Source organism: Lolium rigidum, chromosome 6, assembly GCF_022539505.1.
Source record: "Lolium rigidum isolate FL_2022 chromosome 6, APGP_CSIRO_Lrig_0.1, whole genome shotgun sequence".
NCBI classification, from domain to species: Eukaryota; Viridiplantae; Streptophyta; class Magnoliopsida; order Poales; family Poaceae; genus Lolium; species Lolium rigidum.
Window position 1 is genome coordinate 88,207,749 of NC_061513.1, and position 17,508 is coordinate 88,225,256.

Consider the following 17,508-nt stretch of genomic DNA (forward strand, 5'->3'; position numbering starts at 1 on the left):
CGATGATGACCTGCCCATTGCGGTAGAGGGAGTGAGATCAGGTGACATGCACCTTTTGCATGTCACCGTGTGACATGCGGCCTAAAGCTAAATTTAAATTTTACGAAAAAATTTGAAAAAAATCATGCATATTCACAACATATATTAAGACAACCCCTAAAATTTTCAGATCAAAATTCGAAACATACATCGAGAAACAAAAAAGAGAAATCTGTCATGAATAGTTTCCGAATTCAAATCTGAGTTTCTATGTACACTATTCACATCTGAGTTTCTCTTTTTTGTTTCTCGATGTATGTTTCGAATTTTGATCTAAATTTTTTAGAGATTGTCTTAATATGTACTGTGAACATACATGATTTTTTTCAGATTTTTTCGCAAAGTTTAAATTTGGCTTTATACCGCATGTCACACGGTGACATGCAAAAGGTGCATGTCACCTGATCTCACTCCGCGGTGGAGGGTGTCCGCCCACGAGCAGCGCTGGGCTGACAAGGTCATTACTTTGATCCTCCTAATGATGGGCTGGCAGTGGGCAGTGGCAGCAGCTGTTTGAGCGTGCATGTTGGCGTGCGCTTTGGACCAGCTGGACAGGGACGGAGCCAGCTTTCCACTTTGAGGGGTGCAAATTGGTGTTGTAAAGTTGATGAGGGGAGCAGAGTTACCTAAATCAATAAAAAATTAGAGCTCTAGTGAGTAGTGCTCTTCATAAAATCCAAACCATGGGGGTGGCTAAGACCATCTCTAACAGAGCCCGAAAAAGTGCAAACCGAAAAACTGGGTTTCAGTCTTCCAAAAATGATAGTTCGTTCGAATTTGGCAGTGGCGCAGATTAGAAACCGTAAAATTGGAACTGAAAAGCGAAATTTGAAATGACGCGGGTAAATTAGGCGATGATCATAGTTCGACATCAAATTGATGCTCCGATTGAGCATCAAAACATACATTGTTCGACAAATTAAAGCTACATTACTGGTACACCGGCGGGCGCTAGTTAGCTAAAGCAAAATGCGGCCAATATAGTGACCTACGCGCGCGGCCGGTGGTGGCGCAGCATTTCGGCAGCAGAGGGCACCGACGCTGTCGTCGATGATCTTCACGCGTCGTCGGCGTCAAGCTCGACTATTTCGAGCTTGATGCGGCGGACGCGGGCCTCCCGGCGGGCCGCCTCGTATTCACGGACCTGGCGGACGGCTTCCGCCTCCTCCCGGCGGAAGCGCGCGCGAGCCTCCGCCGCGCTGACGGCCTTGGTCTGCGCGAGGACGGCGTCCTCCTCGTCGCTGCCGTGGACATAGTCCCCGGCGGAGAAGGTGGGAGACCGCGCTAGGATGAGGTCCTCGTCACCGCTGCTGTCCGCGACGGGAAGCCGCGGTGCGCGGCTTGACTGGCCGGACGAGGAGCCCTCACCGGCGTTGCCGTACCTGGCGAGCTTCCCTGGGGGCGTGAGCCCCCAGTTCGTCCACCGGTGGGCGCTGCGCTTGCGCGCGCCCTCCGACCGGTTCCATTTGCGCCGCTCCGCGTCGGTGCGGAAGACGGGTGGACGCGGCGGCGAGTCGCCGCCTCCCGCTCCGGCGCCAGAGCCGGCGGAGCCGCCACGGGACGCCATCGCACAACGTCGGCCGGTGGATCGCTGCCTGGGGCTCGCTGGATTGCTCGCCGAAGATGCTGCTTGGCGGTGGCGGAGGGAGAGGAACGGCGGAGGGGAGTAGGGTTTGCGACCCGAACTCCCCTCCATGAACCCTTTTAATAGGGGCCGTTCGGGGAGTTGTTCGAGCCCCTGAACTTATGTTACGGGCCGGCCCATCTTTTCGGTCACTGATCTTCGACACATTCGGCCCGAACCCGTAAATCCGCCGGAAAATTTCGGTTCCGGCAGGATATGTGGACTCCGTTTTGTGATGATGTGTGTTGGTGTGCAGTCAGAGTGCTGGCTCCGACATGGCCAACCCCTTCATTAAGGTTGTAGGTTAGAGAGGTGGCTTCAGGTTGGTCTTTATATTCTCTTTGTAAGATTTCTTTGAATAATAAATAGAGAAGGTTGTGTGCATCATTTTGATGCAGATATCACATCCATTTCGAAAAAAGGAGCATCGCTAGGCCTCCAGCAGTCCGCCTGCTCCTACTGAACCGTGAGGTTGATGTGCTTGGCGCGGTCCTAAACGTCGGAGACGGTCATCTCCCGGTCGTGGCGGAGGGCCTCTCTCACTAGTAGAAACAAGGGCTTTGGTTTTTTGCCCCAAATGGCTTTTGCACCGGATTTGGCACGAACCGGTGCTAAAAGGGGTCATTAGCACCGGTTCGTGGTGAGCAGCCAGCCGAGGGACCTTTTGCACCGGTTTGTGTTACGAACCGGTGCAAATGATGTATCTTTTGCACCGGTTCGTAACACAAACCGGTGCAAAGGTTCGTCGCCGGACACGTGTCAGCCGAGGAACCTTTAGCACCGGTTCGTGTTACGAACCGGTGCAAAGATACCTCATTTGCACCGGTTCGTAACACAAACCGGTGCAAAAGGTCCCCAGCCCTATTTCGACTGAGCTACTCGGCCAAACAACCCACTCACTTCATTTTTGCTAGGAGAAGGTGTGTGTGTTGAGTGCTACCTTGCATTTCTTTGGCATGCACACAAGGTGCTCGATGAAATGTCCGAGAGAATGATTTCGCTTGATTTTACACAAAATAAAAATGAGATGAGGTGCCGGAGCGACACTTAAGCTTTCTCCTCTTTCTTTCCCTCCTCGATCAAGGTTAAACAACTTTACCCTTTCATTTGTACGGTGCTAATATCCACTATATATATTATGATGTTTTGTAATGGTTTTTTGATAAACTTAATATTTGATGCGGATGAACCGGCGACAATGGATGTACGTTGACCGACGTCCGCCCGAGTTCACTTCGGGCCTGAAAGAATTTTTCCGTGTGGCTGAGGAAAACCCACAGGGCGGATGGTTATATGTGTTGTCCATGTGTTGATTGCCGGAACTTAAAGCAATACCCTGAATGGCAAGTCATTCACTCCCACCTGCTTTGGAAAGGTTTCATGCCCGGCTATAATTGTTGGACCAAGCATGGAGAAAGAGGGGTTATGATGGAAGACGACGACGAAGAAGAAGAGGATGATGATATGTACCCTAACTACGGTGATACTGCAACGGGGCATGATGAAGATGAGGAGGCAGGTGGAGGTGATCAAGATGAAGAGGCATCGGATGAGCCCGTTGATGATGATCTTCGTCGAGCCATCGCCGATGCACACAGAGATGCGAGACTGAAAACAAGAAGCGAAAGTTAAATGGCATGTTAGAGGATCACAATAAAAAGTTATGCCCAAATTGCGAAGATGGCAACAAAAAGCTCGGTGCCACAATGGAGTTACTGCAATGGAAGGCAGAGGCTAGTATATGTGACAAGCCATTTGAGAAGTTACTGAAAATAATGAAGAAGAGGCTTCCAAAGGATAACGAATTGCTGACAGTACGTACGAAGCAAAGAAGGTTCTCTGCCATCTAGGATTAGAGGTGCTGAAGATACATGCATGCATTAATGACTGCATCATCTACCGTGCGGAGTACGAAAATTTGAAAAAATGCTCGGTATGCAATGCACTACGGTATAAAATCGAGGCGAGATGACCACTGGTGATGTTGAGGGCGAGCCCCCTAGGAAGAGGGTTCCTGCCAAGGTTATGTGGTATGCTCCTATAATACCACGGTTGAAACGTCCGTTCGGAAATAAAGAGCATGCCGGAGTTGTTGCGATGGCACAAAGAAGACCGCAAGAAAGACGAGAAGCCGAGACACCCCGCCGATGGGTCGCAGTGGAGGAAAATCGATAGAGAGTTCCCGGACTTTGCGGATGACGCGAGGAACTTAAGGTTTGGTCTAAGTACGGATGGAATGAATCCTTTTGGGGAGCAGAGCTGCAGTCATAGCACCTGGCCCGTAACTCTATGTATCTATAACCTTCCGCCTTGGTTGTGCATGAAGCGGAAGTTCATTATGATGCCGGTGCTCATCCAAGGCCCAAAGCAACCCGGCAACGACATTGATGTTTACCTACAGCCATTATTTGAAGAACTCTTACGAGTTGTGGAGCGAAGGTGTACTTGCATGGGATGAGTACAAACGAGAGTCATTCAACCTACGAGCGTTGCTTTTCGTGACCATCAATGATTGGCCTGCTCTTAGTAACCTTTCGGGACGGACAAACAAGGGATACAATGCATGCACGCACTGCTTAGATGAGACCGAAGGTGCTTATTTGAAGAAATGTAAGAAGGTTGTGTACACGGGGCATCGTCGATTTCTTCCAAAGAGGCACCCCATCGGAAAGAAAGGCAATCATTTCGGAGGTGAGGCAGATCACCGGGAGAAGCCTGAACTCCGTACCGGTGATGCTTTACTTGATATGGTCAAGGACATAAAAGTAATATTTGGAAAGGGTCCTGGCGGCCAATCTGTTCCCAAAAAAAAGGCTTCGAAGAAAAAATCAGTTCCCAAAGACGTTGTTACCGGACACGCACCCATGTGGAAGAAAAAATCTATATTTTGGGATCTACCCTATTGGAAAGTCCTAGAGGTCCGCTCTTCAATCGACGTGATGCATGTGACGAAGAATCTTTGCGTGAACCTGCTAGGCTTCTTAGGCGTGTATGGGCGGACAAAAGATACACCGGAAGCAAGGGAGGACCGAGTATCGTATGAAAGTCCCAAAGAACAAGCAAGAACTGAATTACAAGACGGATACGGGGAGTCGCTTAAGTCCTGGCAGCTACGCTCTTACCAAAGCGAGAGAAGGAAATCTTTTTGAAGTCCTTTACGGTATCAAGGTGCCGTCTGGATTCTCATCAAATATAAAGGGAATTATAAATATGGCGGAGAAAAAATTCCAAAACCTGAAGTCGCATGACTGCCACATTATTATGACGCTAGTTGCTTCCGGTTGCACCGAGGGGGCTTCGCAGAAAATGTTCGAATACCCATTGTGAAGCTATGTGCATTCCTTAATGCAATATCTCAGAAGGTAATCGATCCGGCTAGTCTTCCAAGGTTACAGAAGGATGTGGTGCAATGTCTTGTTAGCTTTGAGTTGGTGTTTCCACCATCTTTCTTCAATATTATGACACATCTCCTGGTTCATCTTGTCGAAGAGATTGCCATCCTCGGTCCTGTCTTTCTACACAATATGTTCCCCTTCGAGAGGTTCATGGGGGTCTTAAAGAAATATGTTCATAACCGTGCTAGGCCAGAAGGAAGCATCTCCAAGGGCTATGGAACGAGAGGAGGTCATCGAGTTCTGTGTTGACTTTATTCCCGACCTTAAGTCGATTGGTGTTCTCGAATCGCGACATGAGGGGCGACTAAGTGGAAAAGGCACGCTAGGAAGGAAATCAATGATATGTAGGGACGGCATTTCTTTCACTCAAGCACACTACACGGTTCTACAAAGTTCCACCTTGGTGGCCCCGTATATCACCGATCACAAGAATATTGTACGCTCCGAATATCCGGGGCAGTCTGAAGACTGGATAACACATAAACATATGCAGACATTCGGCGGTTGGCTCCGAACACATCTCATTAATAACAACGCTATTGAAGATCAGTTGTACTTGTTGGCCGGGTCACCATGTTCGACTATACTGACTTTCCAGGGGTACGAGATAAATGGAAATACCTTCTACACGTTCGCCCAAGATAAAAAGAGCACCAACCAAAACAGTGGTGTCCGCATTGATGCAACAAACACTAACGAGTGGGGAAAAGGACACATATTATGGTTACATAGAGGAGATATGGGAACTTGACTATGGACCTTCTTTTAAGATCCCTTTGTTTCGGTGCAAATGGTTCAAGCTTGATGGAAAAGGGGTAAAGGTAGACCAGTCAGTACGGAATAACAACGGTGGATTTCAACAATCTTGGTTACGGAGACGAACCATTCGTCCTAGCCAATGATGTGGCTCGGGTTTTCTATGTGAAGGACATGTCCTCCGGACCGAAGAAAAGAAAACAGAAGGAAACGAGCTCATCCGATGAGCCAAAGCGTCACATTGTTCTTTCGGGGAAAAGAACCATCGTGGGAGTCGAGGACAAGACGGACATGTCGGAAGATTATAATAAGTTTGCTGAAATTCCGCCCTTCACAGTGAACATTGATCCAACCATCGCGTTAAATGCTGAAGATACTCCATGGTTACGGTCGAAGCGATCATAATGTATTAATTATTATCTTGTACCTTGATGAGCTCATATTGTGAAGCGTTTGTTGTGATATGTATCAGTAACATTGGTTGTTTCAACTAAATGCTCTTTCCTCCGAGAAGCTCCCGGAAGCCCTATTTAATTACCCTGAGGTACTAGTTGTTGGGTGTATATATACTAGCAGCTTCCGAGCGGGACTTGTGGGAAGAGTTACTCGGGCAAAGCTTCCGAAGATGTCTAAGACGGCCAGCCATCTAAGACATCTTCGAGAAGCTTCGCCGGAGAGGCTCTTTCCTTCGAAAAGCTCCTGGAAGCCCTCCTTACCCTGAGCTAGCTACTGGTTGTTGGGTGTATACTAGCAGCTTCCGAGCGGCACTTGCGGGAAGAGTTACTCGGGCGAAGCTTCCGAAGATGTCTAAGACGGCCAGCCATCTAAGACATCTTCGAGAAACTTCGCCGGAGAGGCTCTTTCCTTCTTGGTCGTTGCCTCTCGAGGCTGCTCTCTCTACTCTCCCCGGAGGGGGCTATATATAGCAATGTGTCTCCGGATAATCCCCCCCCGGATGAGGCCACCCCGGATAAGGCAAACACCAGATAAGCCTCCCCCATCTTTAGCACCGGTTCCAGCCAGGAACCGGTATAAAAGGGGTATATAAACTAATCCACCATCTTTAGCACCGGTTCAAGCCAGGAACCGGGATAAAAGGGGTATATAATCTAATCCACCATCTTTAGCACCGGTTCAAGCCAGGAACCGGGATACAAGGGGTATATAATCTAATCCACCATCTTTAGCACCGGTTCAAGCCAGGAACCGGGATACAAGGGGTATATAAACTAAAGACAACGACTTTATTGAAATTTAACAATATACATTAACTAAACTTAAACTAAAACAACGACAACGACTTTATTGAAATTTAACAAGATACATTAACTAAACTTAAACTATAACAACTTCTACTAGTTCTTCCGCGCATCCGTTGCTTCCCTCCTGGCTGCCGCCTCCTGCCGCAACTCCTCCTCACGACGACGCTTATACATCTCCTCACTATCCAGATCCGCCACACGCGGCCGCTTATGCAGCTCCTGGAGACTCTGCCTCTCAAATGCTTCTATGGTAGCTGCTAGCGCCGCCTCCTCCCACTCCTCTAATTCTGCGAGCTGCGGGTCCACCTCATCCTCTGCTGCCCTCCTTGCTGCCGCCTCCTGCCGCTGCAGCTCCTCCCACTCCTCTATCTCCGCGAGCTGCGGGTCCACCTCCACCGGCGGCGGGAGCGGCTTTGGGGGCATTGTGCAATGGGCTAGGGTTTGGTGATGATCGAAGTGGGAGAGACGGGGACGTACTATTTATAGAGGGAAAATATCCCGCGCGGCGCCGTGGAGAGAAAATATCTCGCGCGTCGTTTGCGTCCTGGCGGGAAAATATACCGCGCGCCGCTTGCGTCGTGGCGGGAAAATCACCCTCGCGTCGTGGCGGGAAAATATCCCGCGCGGCGTCGTTTGACGGGAACCTAGCACGCGCGCGTCGTGGCGGGAACCTATCCCGCGCGAAACAAGCAAAAAAATGGCGGGAAAATACGAAAGGCTGCGAAAAAGGGGTCTTTTGCACCGGTTCGAGCCAACAACCGGTGCAAAAGACCTCCTCTATAACTGCACACACTTCTCCTTTTTCTTCCCCATTCGCGCGCGAGGAAGAATTGGACGCCGGCAGGCTGCCCAATTTTCGCACGCCCGCCGGCGCCGTCCTCCTCCTCCCGCGCCGCTCCGCCTCCTCCCGCGCCGCTCCGCCTCCCGCGCCGCCCGCCCGCTCGCCGGCCTCCCGCGCCGCCGGCCCGCCGCGCCGCGCCGCTCCTCCTCCGCCCGCGCCCCCGGCCTCCTCCACCGCGCGCCGCGCCGCCTCCTCCCGCGCCGCTCCGCCTCCCGCGCCGCCCGCCCGCTCGCCGGCCGGCCCGCCCGCGCCGCTCCTCCTCCGCCCGCGCCCCGGCCTCCTCCACCGCGCGCCGCGCCGCCCTCCTCCGCGCCGCCGCCGACCGCCACCGCCCGCGCGCGCGCGCCGTCGCGCGCCGCCACCGCTCGCGCCGCCGCCCCCGCGCGCGCGCCCCCAGCGCGCCGCCCCCCCGCGCGCCGCCCCTTCTCCGGCCGGCGCAGGTGAGCACGCCCGACCCGGCTACCTTGTATTTTTTTTATATTTTTGTTAGATAAGTTAGTTAGATAATATTTGTTAGAAATTAGTTAGATAAATTAGTTAGAAAATTTATATGTTAGAATATTTGTTAGATAATATTTGTTAGAAAATTTAGGGTTAGAAAATATTAGTTAATTTAGAGTTAGAAAAATTTGTTAGATAATATTTGTTAGAAAATATTTGTTAGAATATTTGTTAGAAATATTTGTTACAAAATATTAGTGAAATTTATATGTTAGAGATATTTGTTAGAAAGTATTAGTGAAATTTATATGTTAGAACTATTTGTTAGAAATTTCTATGTTAGAAATATTTGTTAGAAAGTATTAGTGAAATTTATATGTTAGAACTATTTGTTAGAAATTTCTATGTTAGAAATATTTGTTAGAAAATATTAGTGAAATTTATATGTTAGAACTATTTGTTAGAAATTTGTATGTTAGAAATATTTGTTAGAAAATATTAGTGAAATTTATATGTTAGAAATATATGTTAGATAAAAATGTATGTGTTAGACAAAAGTAGTAGTATTTGTTACTAAGATATATATATTCATAAGTAATTTATTCAAATTCAATATTAGTTTGCATACGATGCCGCGCCCGCCGCGTCCTGGAGCTAGGACAATTTTAGATGAGTTGCGGCAGTTGGGGGAAGTTCGGGACTGGGCTCCGCCGGGTGGCACTGGGAGGTGTTATCTTCCGGGGCGCGCACCTTGGTGCGGAATCCGGGTCCCGTCGTCGACCCGGATATTCTATGGTGGAGGTCTTATGGGCCACGTTCGTTTCAGAGGGAGCCGGCCCCGCCGGAGGTGGTAGCTCAGCGCATTGCAGCGGAGGATGAGCATGTTCGCCGTTACATGTATGCGTTAGACACCATGTATAGGACCGGATGGTCAGTTATGCGGGGATCTCATGTTAGCTATGCTCCCGTTACTTGTTCCGTGGCTTTGGGTGTTCACCCGGCGTGGCTCGGGACCCGGTCGGCGCCGTTGAGAGCTTGTAGTGTGATGTATTAGGGACCGATCGAGCTATATGTGTAACTCAGATCTTTGATTATGTATTCAGCATTATCCTTAATTTGCACTTATATATATGTGTAACTGTAATATTTGATCATTTATTTATATCATTATCTTGGTTAATTACTGCTTCGTTGTGTTTATAGCATTAGAATAACTTGTATGTCTTTGCAGAAACTATGGAACGAGACCTAGAAAAAGAATTCCTCGTCGAGGAGATTATCCGTGATGATGAGGATATCACCTCTCTTTACCTAAACCAATCCGGCGAGGGAGACGAGCGAACCCGTGGAGACGCCTCCGGTGAGGAAGATGAGCAAGACAACCGTGGAGACGGCTCCGGTGAGGGAGAAGGTGACGACTGCGAGGGAGAAGCTCACCACGCCGAGGTATATATATTAATTAACCAAGCCTACAGATATGTGCATATACATATATTAACGTTGTTTCTTCTTTTAGACCTCCCAATCAACACACTCTACCGGCGAGAACTAAACGAGGCGCGGCCAGAAAGATGGAAGAGCATGAAAGGTGCGTCATCACGGAAATCGCTATAGACGGCGAACCGATTTCTCCCAAGGATCACGCAAAAAAATTTGTAAGTCAATGCGGAGTTATTGTTAGGGACACCATCCCGATCACCACTCAAGAATGGAAGAAACCTGCAAAGGAGGACGAAGGAGTTACTTACGTCGATACGAGATCCAAAAATCTGATGTTTAGGAAACTCATGGTAAATTTCACATTTCGGAGCCAGTCGACTACGATAGTGATAATAAAAGGCCGGACCACGAGGATCCCGAGCTGAATAGCATACAACGAAGAGTCAAGAAGTGGGCTCTTAAGAAGATGGCAACGCAGTTCAACGACTACAAGAAGAAATTGGACAACTCCTTTGTCAAGAAAAAGAAGACTCCAGATTTCAACGGCCCCTATGAGAAGATAAAAGACCACCGGGAGGCATTTGTGAAGTACAAGACATCGGAGAGGGCAAAGACAAGGTCGAGACACCAACAAGAAAAATGCTGCTAATAAGATGTACTTCCATACCATGGGGCGAGGAGGCTACAAGGCTGGCGGACCTAAGTGGGAGAAATGGGAGAATGACCTAATTAAGAACGGGATCCAGCCAGAGGTACGGAAATGGAACCAGCGGTCAAGGGATTGGTTTTACGCGCATGGGGGCACGTTGGACGCACAAGGGTTCTGCATATATACACAAAGACATCGGGAAAACCCACTTCCCATCGAAGCCTTCAGAAATGCTTGCAAAGGAAGTTGAAGAGGGGAAGTTCCGTCCCGAAAGAGAGAAGGACCAGCTCACACGCGCCCTTGGGAATCCACGAACACCCAGGACGAACACGAACCATACCAGGTGGCAAGCCGTGGTGTATTGGGTTTCCTGCAGAAACGAAGAAATATCCCGATAGATGCCGTCAGAGGCAAAAGGATGTGGTTCAAGAACGCGTTGCTAAGCTAGAGGAGCAAGTGAGGATGATAATGTCGGGCTCGGTCCACAGTCACCCAACCTCAACCTAATCCGCGGATAGAAGAAGTTGCATTCGATGCTACCGGCCGGGGATCTCAGCGGAAGAGCAGCGTGGCTTCCACGGAGCTGCCCGGTGATGATGCGGATGTGGATCCGCGGATGGCTCCTCCCTCCCCTGTGGATCCGCGAGATGCCTTCCGATCTCTACCACTGTGGACTTTATCACGCAGTCGACACCTTGTGAGCTACATTTCCAAACGATGGGCTACTTAACGCTCAAGGCGGCGATCGGCTATGTCTTACCGCCGGTACCCGATCAAAGATATCACTTCAAGCCGGTTCCACCCGGATACGGCTGTTGCCGGGGTGGATCAAGTTATGGATGGGTATGGGCCGCTGAGGCTTGACCACCACTGCCGGTGAAGGGGATTTGCTAGAGCTGGGAGAGGCCAAGAACACTACGAGTTCTATGGCGAAAGGAATTCATTGTGATTCCGGGTTGGAAGGCGCCAACAAGGTCTCCACCGAGCCGGCATTCTCCACCGATGCAGCCGTCTCCAGTGCGTGAGCCTTCCCCGCCGGCGCGTGAGCCATCTCCGCCGCCGCGTGAGCCTTCCCCGCCGGCGCGTGAGCCATCTCCGCCGCCGCGTGAGCCTTCTCCGCCACCCAACTATAAGAGGAAAATTAGGCGGACCGCTACGACACAGCTGAGTCGTAACAAATCACCGAAACGCAAACAAGAGCCCCTCCCAAGAGTGCCTAAGGTTACTCCCAAGAGACCTTATGACTATACAGTTGAGGAAAATGCCAAGATCGTAGCTGAACAGCACAAGCAACAAATGTTGAAACTTAAAAAGCCCCGGCTTGAGCCGGAGCCAACTATATCTACGGAAAAGAAGTTGAAACTGCTGAAGAACCTTCATCAACCTGAGCCAAGTCTTTCATCGAACTATGACCGGTCTATTCGCAAGTCAAATGTGTTAGCAAAAGAGCGGTGGGAAAAAAGTAAGGTAGATGGGAAACCAGTTCCCCAGCTTGGAGCCCAGAAAAACTCGTGCCCCCCGCTCCAAGTGTATCCCGATGTCCTAGCGTGCCTTGATCCAACGATGGTAAAACTATACAAAGATGAGGCGGATGCGGCCGGTATGAGTATTCCCGAGTACTTAAGCCGCATCGAATTCATGGCCACGGACGATGTCCAATTAGCATACCATTACACATACGGGGAACCTCTTGTCAGAGCTGCGGAGTTGCCTAATCTATCAACACAGCTGCGAAGACTACATAATTGGTACTTGGATGCATGTAAGGACGGCCAGAATCTGGATCATGGTGGCAATAAAAGATGAGCACTACGGGCGAACCGACGTGATGAACATCGAATTTTGTGAATTATTTCAGTTATTCAACCAAGACGCCCTCGACAAATCTCTCGCTGAGTGCATACTGCCTGTAAGTATTATTTATGTAATTAAGTCTCTACCGCGGCTCGTCCATTATTGCATGCATATAACCATACTCTCACTATATTATGCAGAATGAAGATTCGCGAATGCCGCAAGGGGCAAATCTATGATCTTGGGTTCGTTGACCCATACACCGTGAATGGGTATACTGTCGACAACTCTCCCAAGGACACGAGAGAATAACTTGGTACATGTCTTAAGGATAAACTCATACAAAAGGGCAATACTTTTTCCTTACAACTTCGCGTGAGTGTTACTCTCTTCACACATTAAATCTTTTTCGCTTACTCCATGTGTTAAGTGTAATTGATGAGTTATGCATATATATATATATGTGTGTCCGCAGGTTTCACTATATCCTGCTAGTCATTGAACCCGACACCGGGATAGTAGAAGTCATGGACTCGAAGAGTAAACCCCTTGAGGCGTGGGGGGACATGGCTGATATCCTCCACAAGGCTTGGAAACGGTTCACCAACAAAGCTCCGGGTTTAAAGAATAAAGAACTTCGAATAAAACATGTACCGGTAAGTACTAATGGCTAGGCCACGCATCTCTTTGATTCTAGTTTCAATACAATTATTATCATCCTTGATTATATATATATTATTTTGATTGAACTTTGTTCTCGTAAAGTGCTTGAGGCAAGAGGACGGGAATAATTTATGCGGGTTCTACGTTTGCGAGTTCATCCGCCAGAATACCCATCATGTGAGGGACATTTTGGAACAACTTGATGTAAGTAATTAAACAACATTCGTGGCTTTATTTTATCACCTTGTGTTTCATTCACATACACACACATATATATATTGACCACCGTAGCTTCTTCAAATTATTAGATCCAACGGTTGCGGAACGGTCTTCTAGCAACAGAGGCGTGTACGAGCAATTCAAGAAGAACTGGCGGGGTTCTTACTTGAGCAAGTCATAGCTCCAGATGGAGAACACTATGTGGACAACCGCCAATATCAAAGTTGATGTAGACATATATATATATATATGCATGAACGTGTGTCACTTTGATCGATATATGTAATACAATGGTTTCCTATATATATATTTGAATTGTTTGCATTAATATTATACCGTGTTTCGAATGGAGGCAGAGTCTGCCGCGGCAGCGTTTTAGTGAAAATTCCTGCCGCGGCAGAGTCTGCCGCGAGCAGGAATGGCACCAAAACCCTGCCGCGGCCCAACCCTTTTGCACCGGTTTGTATTACGAACCGGTGCAAAAGCTCCCCCGCCGAGCGCCCCACAGCCGGCCACGTGGAGACCCCTTTAGCACCGGTTCGTAAGAGAACCGGTGCAAAAGGGGGGGGCCTTTTGCACCGGATGGTTTGCACCGGTTGGCCATCCGGTGCATATGGGCCTTTTGAACCGGTGCAAAAGAGCAGTTTTCCACTAGTGTCTGTAGAGGGGTCATCCTCGGAATTGTCGGAGTCCCTGGGCTCGTCGCGGTGGACCGGAGGTAGCGGAGAAAGCCCCACGTGCCGAAGCATCTGTAGCATATGAGGGGAAGCTCTCGCGACGTCCCGCTCCCGCCTCGACATCATGCGCGCATCAGGCCTCAATACCCGGGAATCTGTTCCACGCGGGTGAAGAGGCGTGGCGGTACGAGATGAATTGCGATGGCGAGCTGATTCCGATGGCTTTGCCATGAGATCGGAGGAGGAGGACATGGAGAGATGCGACAAGGACGGAAATCTTCCTCCGCTCGACAAATTGATCAGCTACATTTTGGTAGCCAAAAGATCCAGGCTCGAGCGCGGCGGAGTAGGCGAAGATTCGGTGCAGGCGGCCGGAGAGGATGGCATGGTGGAAGCGGTGGGGGAGAAGGGGAAAAGTGAATGTGTTAAACCGCATTTCACCCCAAGAAATCGTAGATATAAAGGTCTGAAAATGGGTTTAGGGTGTACCGTATAAAAAATTTCAAGCCTTATTTTAGCAGGGAGTGTTCATCGACCCAAAATTTACTGTTTTGGCCACGCTTGAGTTGCTCTTGCAACGCAACTACACAAGCTACATAGATCACTCAGCACAGCGCATCCGCACGTAGGGTGTCCCGGCGTAGTCGAAACCCGAAAAGTGATCCAGCTCGTGACATTTCTTTTATGTTGCAACTCATAATTATATCATTTTCTTCGTTTTTGAATTTATCTACACTTATATCGAGCTAAAACACTTTTTGGCACATATAAATTTAGATAAATTCAAGTCACTTGTTTTCCTGGATAGAGGAAGAGAGGGTAACGTGCGGCACTGCACCTTTAGAAACAACAAGAGCCTTGACGGGGCCTTCTGACACGAGAGAAAAGCATGCAACTTGCATTTTTTTTTCACGAAACAGAAAATGCAATTTAAAATGGAGGTTAGGTTGCACGTCAACTGTCGTGCAATTTCTCAATCTCTTCTTTTTAGACGGAAGGCTCGAAGTGAGTCCGGCTTTGAATTAAAGAAGCCATCAACCGGCTAGGAGATACATCAAAAGTTACAACACACACGCGCCAAGCGCACAACTCAAACCACAACAAAAGACAACACAGAAAAGCAAGCCGAAGCGCCAATTGATCCATGAAGAGGGAGCCTTGTCTTCTGTTGCACCGGAGCGATCACAGCCGAGTCCACGCCAACAAAGCTCCACCGCACCAAGACTGAAACTCAAGGGGGAACTCAACGACTGGCCGGCCACCTAGCAGAGCTTGAGAAACCAAAGGAGGGAGGATCTTGCGGCGGCGCCTCCAAGAAGGTGAATAGCGTAAGGATGCCCGTCATCGTCGTCGGCAGAGAAGGACCTGCAGAGTTGTTTGTTTGTTTGTTCTGGGTGCAACCAAAGTGCTGCTTCAGCATGATAACCAAGTCCCAACTCGCGAGCCGTTGTTTGTTTGCGCGAACCATGCATGCATGATGCATTCACATTCAGCTCGCCCACATATAAAGTCAGGGACGTCGATGTTTCTCTGAACCAGTCTGGTACGCGAAAACAGACAACAACTACTACTCCAAATCGCTATATATAGGTCCATGTAAGAATGCCGGAGAGCGAGAGAACCCTGCCACATCCGGTGCCAAATGTCAAGCGTATCAATTTGACCATGCAGTTTCATCAACACTCTACCTTGTCGTGTACCATAGCTAGCTTACGTTTTACGGTAGGTAGAATTCATCAGCAAGCAAAGACTACGAGTCCGGTCCAAATGCATAGAGCGAGAGCACAGTTGAAGTAGTCGTACTCAATTACATGTGCAAAATAAAAGGGATGGAGAAGTAGGTGGAATATGATTTTTGTGCAAAAAATAAGGGATGGAGAAGTAGGTGGAATATGACTTTTATTATTAACTGGTGTATCTCTCTATATAATACATGGGGCCGAGAGGGATAGGTGGATAAGCACCAACTAGAGAGAAATTCCTAACCCAATAAAGGTTCCCTTCTTTTGAGCTTCTATACTGACTTGTTTGTTCTCCATCGGATAACCTAAAAGAGGTGACTTACGGCAAGCTTCTTCCCACCGCTATTTGAACTTGTAGTGCAAATTTAACAGCCTAAAAAAGTGTTCATAGGGCAGCTTGCCGAGCTCTTCAAACAGTAACTTCGAATAGGTACAGGAGAACGGAGAAACAAGGTTATGAAAATCGATAGAGATAAGCTACGGTGGAAAGATGCTCCTAAAAACTATCGGTCCTCTTCTTTTGTGACTGAGACGTTTTTTTGGCCGGCGTCCCCCAAATCCCTTTGGGGGGCGCGGCTGGAGATGCTCAGAGATGTGGGAGACAAAGGGAGTCGAGCGCGTTTCAGCCCAAAATAGTAGTAGCAAACAAAGAGAAAAATGATTCTTCGTGTGGTGGTGTCACTTCTGTTGTAATTTTAACAAAATAGGGTTATTGTGCGGTACCTATTCAGATTCACTGCTCGGGAAATTCTGTCCTCCGTAGCTTTTCAGGCCACCAAAGTTGCATTATAAGCCTAGATTGCGGTGGGGAAAAGAAGGCATTTTTTGGCTTCTATGTTGGGGAATAAGATATTCTAGTGCCTCATACAAAACTCAATGTGAGATGCATCATGAAAACTCACAGAAAGGAGAAAGAGAACATCCACCTTAACATCAGGATGAGGACTAGATCATCTACATCGAGATTCATAGATAGGGCTATGAAGGATCTCCCCCAAGTTTTGCATCTCTCTGAGTCTCATCATACTGATTCCATGAACCACATTCCAAAAGATGATGTCCGTAATGATTTACTGAATAAATCAACGAGATTATTACATGACTTAGAATGCAGGATCCTCACCTTGTCCATCTTCCGCAACTCATGGTCATAAAAGAACTTGGTTTGGTATTCCCTTCACATAAACAAAAGGAATAAATTATAACACCCGAAACTTTTTCATGTGCCAAAGAAAAGAACAACGAGCTTTTGAAAAGATTTTTTGATGTTGGCATTTCTATTTTGTTTTCGTTGTGACCTCTAAAACTGAAGGGAAAAAAACTCAGAAGTAGTACAAAACCTGTGTAAATATATTTTCACATACATGCAGGTGGGCATGTGCTAGCTTCGTTTTGTTTGTTTGAGGAAGCTTTCTTTCTCTTTAAGGAAGAGGATTTACTAGCTTCTTTTTTATTTTCTTTTAAGAATTCTCCATAAGTTTATTGATTATTATTTTCATCAAACTACGCTAGGTGGAGACTGAAACTAAACATACCTGCCAATCGAAAGATAAATGAAACTTGTGGCTAGGTTGTGAGCATCAAGTTTGTTGTCCTCTTCTCATGGAAAAGCTCGACATTCTGAAAGGACCCGGTTCTTGCCTTGATCTCATGAACTATATGACCATAAGACCCATTGCACTCCAAAAGCAGAACCGCTCCATCTCTCCCCCCGTGAAAGAAAAAAGAAACCCTAGCCGCCGCCTTCTGCCTCATCCTCGCCGTCTACGACCGGGAATTGACGGGTCCCTGCCTCCCCTGCTAGCGGTTTTGGCGGCGGGAGTGAGTGGGGACCTCGGACCTGCGCTCGATGCTGCAGAAGGGTCTGTCAAGTTAGATTTTGGTCAACTGGCATTCACATTATGGTGTCTATGGCGACGTTGTGCGTGTTAAGAATAAGTTACACCCGCTTCCTCATCTACCTCGT